General features: G+C 39.2%; 1 protein-coding gene across 1 annotated transcript in view; it reads left to right on the top strand.

The window, feature by feature from the left end:
* The window catches only part of FBXO15 (F-box protein 15), a 156030-nt gene that overhangs the window by 1847 nt on the left and 138458 nt on the right, over positions 1–15725 (top strand). The gene's annotated exons all lie outside the window — the stretch shown is intronic.

Here is a 15725-nt window from a genome sequence, read left to right as displayed (position 1 = left end):
ATATACAGATTCCCCCAGCGGGATCCGGCTTCTTTCAGGGAGTGCAGAGTGCCGTATCTTTTTTAATGAATGGGGAGCTACCGAATGGATTGGACTAGAGCATCAGCTAACCGCTCTAGCCAGTCAGAGGCTACCCTGTTCGGCCACACTCTGCGCTTCCTGAAACTCAGTTTCAGTAGCTTGATGCCGCTGGGGACCTGGAGATCCGGCGCTGGAGGCAATCTTAAGGTAAGAGAGTGCCTGTTGGCCTCCTGGCACCATAAAAACTACGCTTAGATGAAGTTGTTATTGTGACCAGAGCAGTGGCGTACACACAACCCATGGGGCCCCGGTGCGAAAACTGATCCGTGGGCCCCCCCCCGCGCTTACTCTGCGCGGGCTGGGGCCGCAACACATGGCGGCAGGCACCTGGTCGCAGGGCTAATGCTTTCCTATGGGCGGTTTGAATGCGCGCGTGGCTCTTGCCACGCATGTGCATTCGGAGCTGAGAGGCGGATCAGGACGGAGAGATCCCCAGCGCCAAGGGAGCCCGGCGCTGGAGAAAGGTAAGTGCTTTAGAGACACACACACACACACTCTCATGAACAGACGCACACATTTACTGACAGACACACACTCAGTGACAGACGCACACAAACATACTCAGTAACAGACACACACTCTAACACTAACACACACTCTAACACTAACACACTCACTAACACACACACACTCACTAACACTAACACACACTAACACACACACACTAACACACACACACTAACACACACACACTAACACACACTCACTAACACACTCACTAACACTAACACACTCACACGTTTTTTTTTTTGTTTTAAATGTAATCCCCCCAGCCTCCTTACCTGTGGGAGAGCTGAGGGGATTCCCTGGGGTCTAGTGGTGTTGCTGGCCCTGCTGTCACCCGGCTGGCTGGCGGGCGCGCGAGGGAGCACTGTCCCCTGAGTGCTCCCTCTTCAGCTCCCTCGCGCGCCGCGTACTGATGCCGGAGCCGGAGCCGGAAAATGACGTCATCTTCCGGCTCCGGTTTCAGTGCGGTGCGCGAGGGAGCTGAAGAGGGAGCACCCAGGGGACAGTGCTCCCTCGCGCGCCCGCCAGCCAGCCGGGTGACAGCAGGGCCAGCCTCGGGGGGCCCGGAGGTGGCCGGCTCCTGGGCCCCCCAGCAGAAGAGGCTGGCCCTGTGGGTACATACCTGGGTCGCAGGGCGGCCGGGCCCCCTGGTGGGCCGGGCCCGGTCGCAGCCGCGACCCCTGCGACCCCGGTATGTACGCCACTGGACCAGAGTGTTCCTTTAAGGGAATTCTATACCCCTCACCACTATGGAAGATATCGCCAATAGTAATTCTGGAGAAATTAATTACATAATTACTTTTGCTCCTTTATTATCATTGTTTAAATTTATTTTGTTACAATTCTGCCACATAAAATCTCTTCTTATCTTGTATATGTCTCATAAATTAAAATCTATTTTTATATACGTGTAATAAAAAAAGCATCCCTTTTATGTTATTTGTACACCTTTTATTATAGAATAGCGATGAGGATTAATTAGAGAGATCAAACAAGTAGTTTGTGTTGGACATCTAATGAATGTTCTGTGTGTCATTCAAGTTGTATTTTTAAATAGAAAGCATCATGCAAAATTACTTTTATACACATAATACAATCTCATTTGCGTTGTTGCATTGCTTAAGTAACCTTTTGTCCTTAAAAATTCAATTAATTTAATTGTTCATATAAGTGTCTATGTTGATGATTGCTTCAGGGTTCGGGATGCATGTGCCAAATGTCAGCATCCAATTTCAGTAATGGCTCTCTTTTGTTTTACTGGTCAATAGGGCAATTTCCTGACACTTTTTTTTCTCATAGATGACACATCACTTGCAAAAAGTGGATGATTTTATTCAAGAATTTTAAATGGGCTTTATCATTTTTTTGTTTCGAAGTTATGAGATACATAGAGGAAGTTGGCATAATGCATTGATGGATAATTATGTTATGTACCCTGATTGCAAAACAGCTGGTATCTTTCATGTACAGTATTCTGTTCAGAGTGAATGAGAACTCTGACAGCATTGCTGGGCACTTACTGCAATTTCTGGATGTTACTATTAACTCCTTCAGGACAGAGTCAATAGTACACATTCTGCTCAAAACAAAATGTAAACAAAAACTGGAATTTGCGCTATATGTCTGTTCAACCGTAATTCACCTCTTTCATATTAAGTGTACCCACACTTATTATATATCATTTTGTTTAGGAGAAACAGGGCTTTAATTTCTCATGAACTATTCATATATGAAACATAATCTATTATGAATAAAATAAAAACTGAGACATTTAAAAATGTAAAAAAAAATGTAGTTCTGCCTCCCATTTTAGCTGGAAATGTCATAATACTGTTAGCTTTTACTGCAAAAAAAGCACATATTTGGATTCAGCAAAGACTCACGAGTACAACAGTAGCCCATTAACAGTTTCACAGTGTTTTGGAAAGTTAAAGGGTCAAATATAGCACATTCCATTTTTCAGTTTCACATTGAAATTTGCCAGATTAGTTATGTTGCCTTTTGAGACCGTGTGGTTGCCCAGGAATGAGATTTACCCCCATGATGGCATACCATTTGCAAAAGTAGACTACCCAAGGTATTGCAAGTGGGGTATGTCCAGTCTTTTGTAGTAGCCACTTTCTAATGTTGGATGTTTCCGTTGCTTAAATTGCTTAGCATGTAATTTTATGACACCAGAGAAGACATTTAGCCATCCTAGACCCGGAAAAATATACAAAATTAAATATCATATTACATGCCAAACTACCCACGTAGTATATAAAATAGTATGCCCATGTGGGGTGATATACGTGGGTAAAACGTCTAATGATCTGAGAGAATGCGTGGACATCGATCGACTATTCGTACAGCACTTAATAGTGGAATAGCAACTACTCCTGTATCACGACATTTCCTGGAGGCGAGCTATAATTTGGCGACTTTACGCTTTATTGGTATAGACCATGTACCAATCTCCCCAAGAGGAGGAGATAGAGACTTGGCTCTACTCAAACGTGAAGCATATTGGATTCATACTTTGGGGGCATTATCACCGAACGGGTTAAACGAAAAAAATGCCCTTTATTGTTTTTTGAATAGAAGATAATATTGCTACCTATAAAGTGTTTGTAGGATATTATGATCTCAAAGTGATACGTTTCTTTGTTACAAATGTAATATAATTGAGATGTACAGTGTTAGGAGATTCCTTGGTAGGGATGATATAGATTGATTTTGCCTTAATATACATATTTGGCTGATAAGCACCACAAAACTGGTAGACGGAAGAATCAGGAATCCCATTAGTTAGCAGGATTTTATGATATAGTGAGTATTTTTTAGGTTTATTAAGTGTTCTTGCATAGCAAGACCACTTAATGTTATCTCACATATATATTATTATTATTAAGTGTTCTTGCATAGCAAGACCACTTAATGTTATCTCACATATATATTATTAAGTGTTCTTGCATAGCAAGACCACTTAATGTTATCTCACATATATATTATTAAGTGTTCTTGCATAGCAAGACCACTTAATGTTATCTCACATATATATTATTATTAAGTGTTCTTGCATAGCAAGACCACTTAATGTTATCTCACATATATATTATTATTATTATTATTATTATTATAGCCAAATTTGCCACCCTAACTCCTCCCACAGTTTTTACACTACATAGACAAAAATTTACCAAAACGTGCAGATTGTTCCCGATCGCGTTGCTATTACTTTGTGGAACATTTCGCTGAATGGTTCTCGGAATATCGTCGTTCTTGTGGCGCAATTTGTCCCATAGGAATGAATGGCAAAGCTAGAGTGGGAGCTGGCAAAAGCTGAAAAATCAGGACATGATTTCTAAACTGCCACTACTCCCTCATTTTCAAGCCCACCTACACAAATCTTATATCAAAACGTTCAGCTATCCCTGCTGCCACTAAAAATGTCCACGGCTAAGCCATAGTCCTGATTGTTTTCGCAATATGACCATTTGTTTGCAACTCACGCAGTCCATTGACATTCATTGAAACTCCACTCTGCAAAGCTCACATTTGAAGGGCAATTTCTAAACTGCGACTGTGCCTTCCTTGTTAATATCTCAGAGACATACTATACATCAAAATGTAGGTCTGGGTCTTGTGATTCTCACAATATAAAGCTCTTCACTGTAGGATTTATAGTTTTTAAAATACGACCGTTTGAAGATGGCAACCGCAAAAATACTCTGACCTGTGCAAGGCTGCAGCAAGTGATGTCATAGACAGGGCCATTTGCACCTGCTAATGTTTTTATAACTGTATGTTTTAATGTAACTGTGCAACAACTTTGCAATTAAATGTGCTATATAAATAAATAACAGTTACTCCGCCCACTCCAGTTGTATACTACTGGTGGAGGCAAGAACACTTCACAATTTCCCCAGAAATTGTAGCTTTTCTAGTTATTATTATTATTCTTATTATAGCCAAATTTGCCACCCTAACTCCTCCCACAGTTTTTACACTACATAGACAAAAATATACCAAAACGTGCAGATTGTTCCCGATCGGATTGCTATTACTTTGTGGAACGTTTCGCCGAATGGTTCACGGAATATCGTCGTTCTTGTGGCGAAATTTGTCCCATAGGAATGAATGGCAAAGCTAGAGTGGGAGCTGGCAAAAGCTGAAAAATCAGGACATGATTTCTAAACTGCCACCACTCCCTCATTTTCAGGCCCACCTACACAAATCTTATATCAAAACGTTCAGCTATCCCTGCTGCCACTAGAAATGTCCACGGCTAAGCCATAGTCCTGATAGTTTTCACAATATGACCATTTGTTTGCAACTCACGCAGTCCATTGACATTCATTGAAACTCCACTCTGCAAAGCTCACATTTGAAGGGCAATTTCTAAACTGCGACTGTGCCTTCATTGTTAATATCTCAGAGACATACTATACATCAAAATGTAGGTATGGGTCTTGTGATTCTCACAATATAAAGCTCTTCACTGTAGGATTTATAGTTTTTTAAATACGACCGTTTGAAGATGGCAACCGCCAAAATACTCTGACCTGTGCAAGGCTGCAGCAGCAAGTGATGTCATAGACAAAGCCTTTTACACCTGCTAATTTTTTATAACTGTATGTTTTAATGTAACTGTGAAGCACTTTGGGCAACAACATTGCAATTAAATGTGCTATATAAATAAATACTAACAGTTACTCCGCCCACTTAGTTGTAGACTACTGATGGAGGCAAGAACACTTCACACAATTTCCCCAGAAATTGTAGCTTTTCTAGTTATTATTATTATTCTTATTATAGCCAAATTTGCCACCCTAACTCCTCCCACAGTTTTTATACTACATAGACGAAAATTTACCAAAACGTGCAGATTGTTCCCGATCGGATTGCTATTACTTTGTGGAACGTTTCGCCGAATGGTTCACGGAATATCGTCGTTCTTGTGGCGAAATTTGTCCCATAGCAATGAATGGCAAAGCTAGAGTGGGAGCTGGCAAAAGCTGAAAAATCAGGACATGATTTCTTAACTGCCACCACTCCCTCATTTTCAGGCCCACCTACACAAATCTTATATCAAAACGTTCAGCTATCCCTGCTGCCACTAAAAATGTCCACAGCTAAGCCATAGTCCAGATAGTTTTCACAATATGACCATTTGTTTGCAACTCTCGCCGTCCATTGACATTCATTGAAACTCCACTCTGCAAAGCTCACATTTGAAGGGCAATTTCTAAACTGCGACTGTGCCTTCATTGTTAATATCTCAGAGACATAATATACATCAAAATGTAGGTCTGGGTCTTGTGATTCTTACAATATAAAGCTCTTTGCTGTAGGATTTATAGTTTTACAAATATGACCGTTTGAAGATGGCAACCGCAAAAATACTCTGACCTGTGCCAGGCTGCAGCAGCAAGTGATGTCATAGACAAAGCCTTTTACACCTGCTAATGTTTTTATAACTGTATGTTTTAATGTAACTGTGAAGCACTTTGGGCAACAACGTTGCAATTAAATGTGCTATATAAATGATAACAGTTACTCCGCCCACTCCAGTTGTAGACTACTGGTGGAGGCAAGAACACTTCACACAATTTCCCCCGAAATTGTAGCTTTTCTAGTTATTATTATTAAGTGTTCTTGCATAGCAAGACCACTTAATGTTATCTCACATATATATTATTAAGTGTTCTTGCATAGCAAGACCACTTAATGTTATCTCACATATATATTATTATTATTATTCTTATTATTCTTATTATAGCCAAATTTGCCACCCTAACTCCTCCCACAGTTTTTACACTACATAGACAAAAATATACCAAAACGTGCAGATTGTTCCCGATCGGATTGCTATTACTTTGTGGAACGTTTCGCCGAATGGTTCACGGAATATCGTCGTTCTTGTGGCGAAATTTGTCCCATAGGAATGAATGGCAAAGCTAGAGTGGGAGCTGGCAAAAGCTGAAAAATCAGGACATGATTTCTAAACTGCCACCACTCCCTCATTTTCAGGCCCACCTACACAAATCTAATATCAAAACATTCAGCTATCCCTGCTGCCACTAGAAATGTCCACGGCTAAGCCATAGTCCTGATTGTTTTCGCAATATGACCATTTGTTTGCAACTCACGCCTTCCATTGACATTCATTGAAACTCCACTCTGCAAAGCTCACATTTGAAGGGCAATTTCTAAACTGCGACTGTGCCTTCATTGTTAATATCTCAGAGACATACTATACATCAAAATGTAGGTCTGGGTCTTGTGATTCTCACAATATAAAGCTCTTCACTGTAGGATTTATAGTTTTTAAAATACGACCGTTTGAAGATGGCAACCGCCAAAATACTCTGACCTGTGCCAGGCTGCAGCAGCAAGTGATGTCATAGACAAAGCCTTTTACACCTGCTAATTTTTTATAACTGTATGTTTTAATGTAACTGTGAAGCACTTTGGGCAACAACATTGCAATTAAATGTGCTATATAAATAAATACTAACAGTTACTCCGCCCACTCTAGTTGTAGACTACTGATGGAGGCAAGAACACTTCACACAATTTCCCCAGAAATTGTAGCTTTTCTAGTTATTATTATTCTTATTATAGCCAAATTTGCCACCCTAACTCCTCCCACAGTTTTTACACTACATAGCCGAAAATTTACCAAAACGTGCATATTGTTCCCGATCGGATTGCTATTACTTTGTAGAACATTTCGCCGAATGGTTCTCGGAATATCGTCGTTCTTGTGGCAAAATTTGTCCCATAGGAATGAATGGCAAAGCTAGAGTGGGAGCTGGCAAAAGCTGAAAAATCAGGACATGATTTCTAAACTGCCACCACTCCCTCATTTTCAGGCCCACCTACACAAATCTTATATCAAAACGTTCAGCTATCCCTGCTGCCACTAAAAATGTCCATAGCTAAGTCGTATTCCTTATAGTTTTCACAATATGACCATTTGTTTGCAACTCACGCAGTCCATTGACATTCATTGAAACTCCACTCTGCAAAGCTCACATTTGAAGGGCAATTTCTAAACTGCAACTGTGCCTTCATTGTTAATATCTCAGAGACATACTATACATCAAAATGTAGGTCTGGGTCTTGTGATTCTCACAATATAAATCTCTTCACTGTAGGATTTATAGTTTTTAAAATACGACCGTTTGAAAATGGGAACCGCAAAAATACTCTGACCTGTGCAAGGCTGCAGCAGCAAGTGATGTCATAGACAGGGCCTTTTGCACCTGCTAATGGTTTCTATAACTGTATGTTTTAATGTAACTGTGAAGCACTTTGGGCAACAACGTTGCAATTAAATGTGCTATATAAATAAATAATAACAGTTACTCCGCCCACTCCAGTTGTAGACTACTGGTGGAGGCAAGAACACTTCACAATTTCCCCCGAAATTGTAGCTTTTCTAGTTATTATTATTAAGTGTTCTTGCATAGCAAGACCACTTAATGTTATCTCACATATATATTATTATTAAGTGTTCTTGCATAGCAAGACCACTTAATGTTATCTCACATATATATTATTATTATTATTCTTATTATAGCCAAATTTGCCACCCTAACTCCTCCCACAGTTTTTACACTACATAGACAAAAATATACCAAAACGTGCAGATTGTTCCCGATCGGATTGCTATTACTTTGTGGAACGTTTCGCCGAATGGTTCACGGAATATCGTCGTTCTTGTGGCGAAATTTGTCCCATAGGAATGAATGGCAAAGCTAGAGTGGGAGCTGGCAAAAGCTGAAAAATCAGGACATGATTTCTAAACTGCCACCACTCCCTCATTTTCAGGCCCACCTACACAAATCTTATATCAAAACGTTCAGCTATCCCTGCTGCCACTAGAAATGTCCACGGCTAAGCCATAGTCCTGATAGTTTTCACAATATGACCATTTGTTTGCAACTCACGCAGTCCATTGACATTCATTGAAACTCCACTCTGCAAAGCTCACATTTGAAGGGCAATTTCTAAACTGCAACTGTGCCTTCATTGTTAATATCTCAGAGACATACTATACATCAAAATGTAGGTATGGGTCTTGTGATTCTCACAATATAAAGCTCTTCACTGTAGGATTTATAGTTTTTTAAATACGACCGTTTGAAGATGGCAACCGCCAAAATACTCTGACCTGTGCAAGGCTGCAGCAGCAAGTGATGTCATAGACAAAGCCTTTTACACCTGCTAATTTTTTATAACTGTATGTTTTAATGTAACTGTGAAGCACTTTGGGCAACAACATTGCAATTAAATGTGCTATATAAATAAATACTAACAGTTACTCCGCCCACTTAGTTGTAGACTACTGATGGAGGCAAGAACACTTCACACAATTTCCCCAGAAATTGTAGCTTTTCTAGTTATTAAGTGTTCTTGCATAGCAAGACCACTTAATGTTATCTCACATATATATTATTATTATTATTATTATTATTATAGCCAAATTTGCCACCCTAACTCCTCCCACAGTTTTTATACTACATAGACGAAAATTTACCAAAACGTGCAGATTGTTCCCGATCGGATTGCTATTACTTTGTGGAACGTTTCACCGAATGGTTCACGGAATATCGTCGTTCTTGTGGCGAAATTTGTCCCATAGCAATGAATGGCAAAGCTAGAGTGGGAGCTGGCAAAAGCTGAAAAATCAGGACATGATTTCTTAACTGCCACCACTCCCTCATTTTCAGGCCCACCTACACAAATCTTATATCAAAACGTTCAGCTATCCCTGCTGCCACTAAAAATGTCCACAGCTAAGCCATAGTCCAGATAGTTTTCACAATATGACCATTTGTTTGCAACTCTCGCCGTCCATTGACATTCATTGAAACTCCACTCTGCAAAGCTCACATTTGAAGGGCAATTTCTAAACTGCGACTGTGCCTTCATTGTTAATATCTCAGAGACATAATATACATCAAAATGTAGGTCTGGGTCTTGTGATTCTTACAATATAAAGCTCTTTGCTGTAGGATTTATAGTTTTACAAATATGACCGTTTGAAGATGGCAACCGCAAAAATACTCTGACCTGTGCCAGGCTGCAGCAGCAAGTGATGTCATAGACAAAGCCTTTTACACCTGCTAATGTTTTTATAACTGTATGTTTTAATGTAACTGTGAAGCACTTTGGGCAACAACGTTGCAATTAAATGTGCTATATAAATGATAACAGTTACTCCGCCCACTCCAGTTGTAGACTACTGGTGGAGGCAAGAACACTTCACACAATTTCCCCCGAAATTGTAGCTTTTCTAGTTATTATTATTAAGTGTTCTTGCATAGCAAGACCACTTAATGTTATCTCACATATATATTATTATTAAGTGTTCTTGCATAGCAAGACCACTTAATGTTATCTCACATATATATTATTAAGTGTTCTTGCATAGCAAGACCACTTAATGTTATCTCACATATATATTATTATTATTATTCTTATTATTCTTATTATAGCCAAATTTGCCACCCTAACTCCTCCCACAGTTTTTACACTACATAGACAAAAATATACCAAAACGTGCAGATTGTTCCCGATCGGATTGCTATTACTTTGTGGAACGTTTCGCCGAATGGTTCACGGAATATCGTCGTTCTTGTGGCGAAATTTGTCCCATAGGAATGAATGGCAAAGCTAGAGTGGGAGCTGGCAAAAGCTGAAAAATCAGGACATGATTTCTAAACTGCCACCACTCCCTCATTTTCAGGCCCACCTACACAAATCTAATATCAAAACGTTCAGCTATCCCTGCTGCCACTAGAAATGTCCACGGCTAAGCCATAGTCCTGATTGTTTTCGCAATATGACCATTTGTTTGCAACTCACGCCTTCCATTGACATTCATTGAAACTCCACTCTGCAAAGCTCACATTTGAAGGGCAATTTCTAAACTGCAACTGTGCCTTCATTGTTAATATCTCAGAGACATACTATACATCAAAATGTAGGTCTGGGTCTTGTGATTCTCACAATATAAATCTCTTCACTGTAGGATTTATAGTTTTTAAAATACGACCGTTTGAAGATGGCAACCGCCAAAATACTCTGACCTGTGCCAGGCTGCAGCAGCAAGTGATGTCATAGACAAAGCCTTTTACACCTGCTAATTTTTTATAACTGTATGTTTTAATGTAACTGTGAAGCACTTTGGGCAACAACATTGCAATTAAATGTGCTATATAAATAAATACTAACAGTTACTCCGCCCACTCTAGTTGTAGACTACTGATGGAGGCAAGAACACTTCACACAATTTCCCCAGAAATTGTAGCTTTTCTAGTTATTATTATTCTTATTATAGCCAAATTTGCCACCCTAACTCCTCCCACAGTTTTTACACTACATAGCCGAAAATTTACCAAAACGTGCATATTGTTCCCGATCGGATTGCTATTACTTTGTAGAACATTTCGCCGAATGGTTCTCGGAATATCGTCGTTCTTGTGGCAAAATTTGTCCCATAGGAATGAATGGCAAAGCTAGAGTGGGAGCTGGCAAAAGCTGAAAAATCAGGACATGATTTCTAAACTGCCACCACTCCCTCATTTTCAGGCCCACCTACACAAATCTTATATCAAAACGTTCAGCTATCCCTGCTGCCACTAAAAATGTCCATAGCTAAGTCGTATTCCTTATAGTTTTCACAATATGACCATTTGTTTGCAACTCACGCAGTCCATTGACATTCATTGAAACTCCACTCTGCAAAGCTCACATTTGAAGGGCAATTTCTAAACTGCAACTGTGCCTTCATTGTTAATATCTCAGAGACATACTATACATCAAAATGTAGGTCTGGGTCTTGTGATTCTCACAATATAAATCTCTTCACTGTAGGATTTATAGTTTTTAAAATACGACCGTTTGAAAATGGGAACCGCAAAAATACTCTGACCTGTGCAAGGCTGCAGCAGCAAGTGATGTCATAGACAGGGCCTTTTGCACCTGCTAATGGTTTCTATAACTGTATGTTTTAATGTAACTGTGAAGCACTTTGGGCAACAACGTTGCAATTAAATGTGCTATATAAATAAATAATAACAGTTACTCCGCCCACTCCAGTTGTAGACTACTGGTGGAGGCAAGAACACTTCACAATTTCCCCCGAAATTGTAGCTTTTCTAGTTATTATTATTAAGTGTTCTTGCATAGCAAGACCACTTAATGTTATCTCACATATATATTATTATTAAGTGTTCTTGCATAGCAAGACCACTTAATGTTATCTCACATATATATTATTATTATTATTCTTATTATAGCCAAATTTGCCACCCTAACTCCTCCCACAGTTTTTACACTACATAGACAAAAATATACCAAAACGTGCAGATTGTTCCCGATCGGATTGCTATTACTTTGTGGAACGTTTCGCCGAATGGTTCACGGAATATCGTCGTTCTTGTGGCGAAATTTGTCCCATAGGAATGAATGGCAAAGCTAGAGTGGGAGCTGGCAAAAGCTGAAAAATCAGGACATGATTTCTAAACTGCCACCACTCCCTCATTTTCAGGCCCACCTACACAAATCTTATATCAAAACGTTCAGCTATCCCTGCTGCCACTAGAAATGTCCACGGCTAAGCCATAGTCCTGATAGTTTTCACAATATGACCATTTGTTTGCAACTCACGCAGTCCATTGACATTCATTGAAACTCCACTCTGCAAAGCTCACATTTGAAGGGCAATTTCTAAACTGCGACTGTGCCTTCATTGTTAATATCTCAGAGACATACTATACATCAAAATGTAGGTATGGGTCTTGTGATTCTCACAATATAAAGCTCTTCACTGTAGGATTTATAGTTTTTTTAAATACGACCGTTTGAAGATGGCAACCGCCAAAATACTCTGACCTGTGCAAGGCTGCAGCAGCAAGTGATGTCATAGACAAAGCCTTTTACACCTGCTAATTTTTTATAACTTTATGTTTTAATGTAACTGTGAAGCACTTTGGGCAACAACATTGCAATTAAATGTGCTATATAAATAAATACTAACAGTTACTCCGCCCACTTAGTTGTAGACTACTGATGGAGGCAAGAACACTTCACACAATTTCCCCAGAAATTGTAGCTTTTCTAGTTATTAAGTGTTCTTGCATAGCAAGACCACTTAATGTTATCTCACATATATATTATTATTATTATTATTCTTATCATAGCCAAATTTGCCACCCTAACTCCTCCCACAGTTTTTACACTACATAGACAAAAATATACCAAAACGTGCAGATTGTTCCCGATCGGATTGCTATTACTTTGTGGAACGTTTCGCCGAATGGTTCTCGGAATATCGTCGTTCTTGTGGCAAAATTTTTCCCATAGGAATGAATGGCAAAGCTAGAGTGGGAGCTGGCAAAAGCTGAAAAATCAGGACATGATTTCTAAACTGCCACCACTCCCTCATTTTCAGGCCCACCTACACAAATCTTATATCAAAACGTTCAGCTATCCCTGCTGCCACTAGAAATGTCCACGGCTAAGCCATAGTCCTGATAGTTTTCACAATATGACCATTTGTTTGCAACTCACGCCTTCCATTGACATTCATTGAAACTCTACTCTGCAAAGCTCACATTTGAAGGGCATTTTCTAAACTGTGACTGTGCCTTCATTGTTAATATCTCAGAGACATACTATACATCAAAATGTAGGTCTGGGACTTGTGATTCTCACAATATAAAGCTCTTCACTGTAGGATTTATAGTTTTAGAAATATGACCGTTTGAAGATGGCAACCGCAAAAATACTCTCACCTGTGCCAGGCTGCAGCAGCAAGTGATGTCATAGACAAAGCATTTTACACCTGCTCATTTTTTTATAACTGTATGTTTTAATGTAACTGTGAAGCACTTTGGGCAACAACATTGATATTAAATGTGCTATATAAATAAATAATAACAGTTACTCCGCCCACTCCAGTTGTAGACTACTGGTGGAGGCAAGAACACTTCACAATTTCCCCAGAAATTGTAGCTTTTCTAGTTATTATTATTCTTATTATAGCCAAATTTGCCACCCTAACTCCTCCCACAGTTTTTATACTACATAGACGAAAATTTACCAAAACGTGCAGATTGTTCCCGATCGGATTGCTATTACTTTGTGGAACGTTTCGCCGAATGGTTCACGGAATATCGTCGTTCTTGTGGCGAAATTTGTCCCATAGCAATGAATGGCAAAGCTAGAGTGGGAGCTGGCAAAAGCTGAAAAATCAGGACATGATTTCTTAACTGCCACCACTCCCTCATTTTCAGGCCCACCTACACAAATCTTATATCAAAACGTTCAGCTATCCCTGCTGCCACTAAAAATGTCCACAGCTAAGCCATAGTCCAGATAGTTTTCACAATATGACCATTTGTTTGCAACTCTCGCCGTCCATTGACATTCATTGAAACTCCACTCTGCAAAGCTCACATTTGAAGGGCAATTTCTAAACTGCGACTGTGCCTTCATTGTTAATATCTCAGAGACATAATATACATCAAAATGTAGGTCTGGGTCTTGTGATTCTTACAATATAAAGCTCTTTGCTGTAGGATTTATAGTTTTACAAATATGACCGTTTGAAGATGGCAACCGCAAAAATACTCTGACCTGTGCCAGGCTGCAGCAGCAAGTGATGTCATAGACAAAGCCTTTTACACCTGCTAATGTTTTTATAACTGTATGTTTTAATGTAACTGTGAAGCACTTTGGGCAACAACGTTGCAATTAAATGTGCTATATAAATGATAACAGTTACTCCGCCCACTCCAGTTGTAGACTACTGGTGGAGGCAAGAACACTTCACACAATTTCCCCCGAAATTGTAGCTTTTCTAGTTATTATTATTAAGTGTTCTTGCATAGCAAGACCACTTAATGTTATCTCACATATATATTATTATTAAGTGTTCTTGCATAGCAAGACCACTTAATGTTATCTCACATATATATTATTATTATTATTCTTATTATAGCCAAATTTGCCACCCTAACTCCTCCCACAGTTTTTACACTACATAGCCGAAAATTTACCAAAACGTGCATATTGTTCCCGATCGGATTGCTATTACTTTGTAGAACATTTCGCCAAATGGTTCTCGGAATATCGTCGTTCTTGTGGCAAAATTTGTCCCATAGGAATGAATGGCAAAGCTAGAGTGGGAGCTGGCAAAAGCTGAAAAATCAGGACATGATTTCTAAACTGCCACCACTCCCTCATTTTCAGACCCACCTACACAAATTTTATATCAAAACGTTCAGCTATCCCTGCTGCCACTAAAAATGTCCACAGCTAAGCCATAGTCCTTATAGTTTTCACAATATGACCATTTGTTTGCAACTCACGCAGTCCATTGACATTCATTGAAACTCCACTCTGCAAAGCTCACATTTGAAGGGAAATTTCTAAACTGCAACTGTGCCTTCATTGTTAATATCTCAGAGACATACTATACATCAAAATGTAGGTCTGGGTCTTGTGATTCTCACAATATAAATCTCTTCACTGTAGGATTTATAGTTTTTAAAATACGACCGTTTGAAGATGGCAACTGCAGAATACTCTTACCTGTGCAAGGCTGCAGCAGCAAGTGATGTCATAGACAAAGCCTTTTTCACACCTGCTAATATTTTTATAAATGTATGTTTTAATGTAACTGTGCAACAACGTTGCAATTAGATGTGCTATATAAATGATAACAGTTACTCCGCCCACTCCAGTTGTAGACTACTGGTGGAGGCAAGAACACTTCACACAATTTCTCCAGAAATTGTAGCTTTTCTAGTTTATTATTATTATTATTATTATTTTTTAGCTTTATCTTTAGAGTTTGTAAATAGCTTATTGCATATTTAATTAGTACTAATTCACTCCTTGACCCTGATTGAGTCAAGAATTACCTGGTTAAGATTTTTCTATCACGTCAATTATGACGCCATTTGACCTCGTTTTCATTTTTTTCACCCTCCAATAAGAATTATTTTGCAACGTATATAATCATGGTTTATTCATTGCATGAATTGTCTTGAACAAAGTCTATATTTACTGAAACTTCTACATTTTTGTATTCTGCACAATAAAGCAGCATTTATATTGATATATGAGAATACTCC

Source organism: Pelobates fuscus, chromosome 4, assembly GCF_036172605.1.
Source record: "Pelobates fuscus isolate aPelFus1 chromosome 4, aPelFus1.pri, whole genome shotgun sequence".
Lineage (NCBI taxonomy): Eukaryota > Metazoa > Chordata > Amphibia > Anura > Pelobatidae > Pelobates > Pelobates fuscus.
Note: the sequence above shows the minus strand (reverse complement) of the source record. Positions and strands in the feature narration are given on the sequence as shown.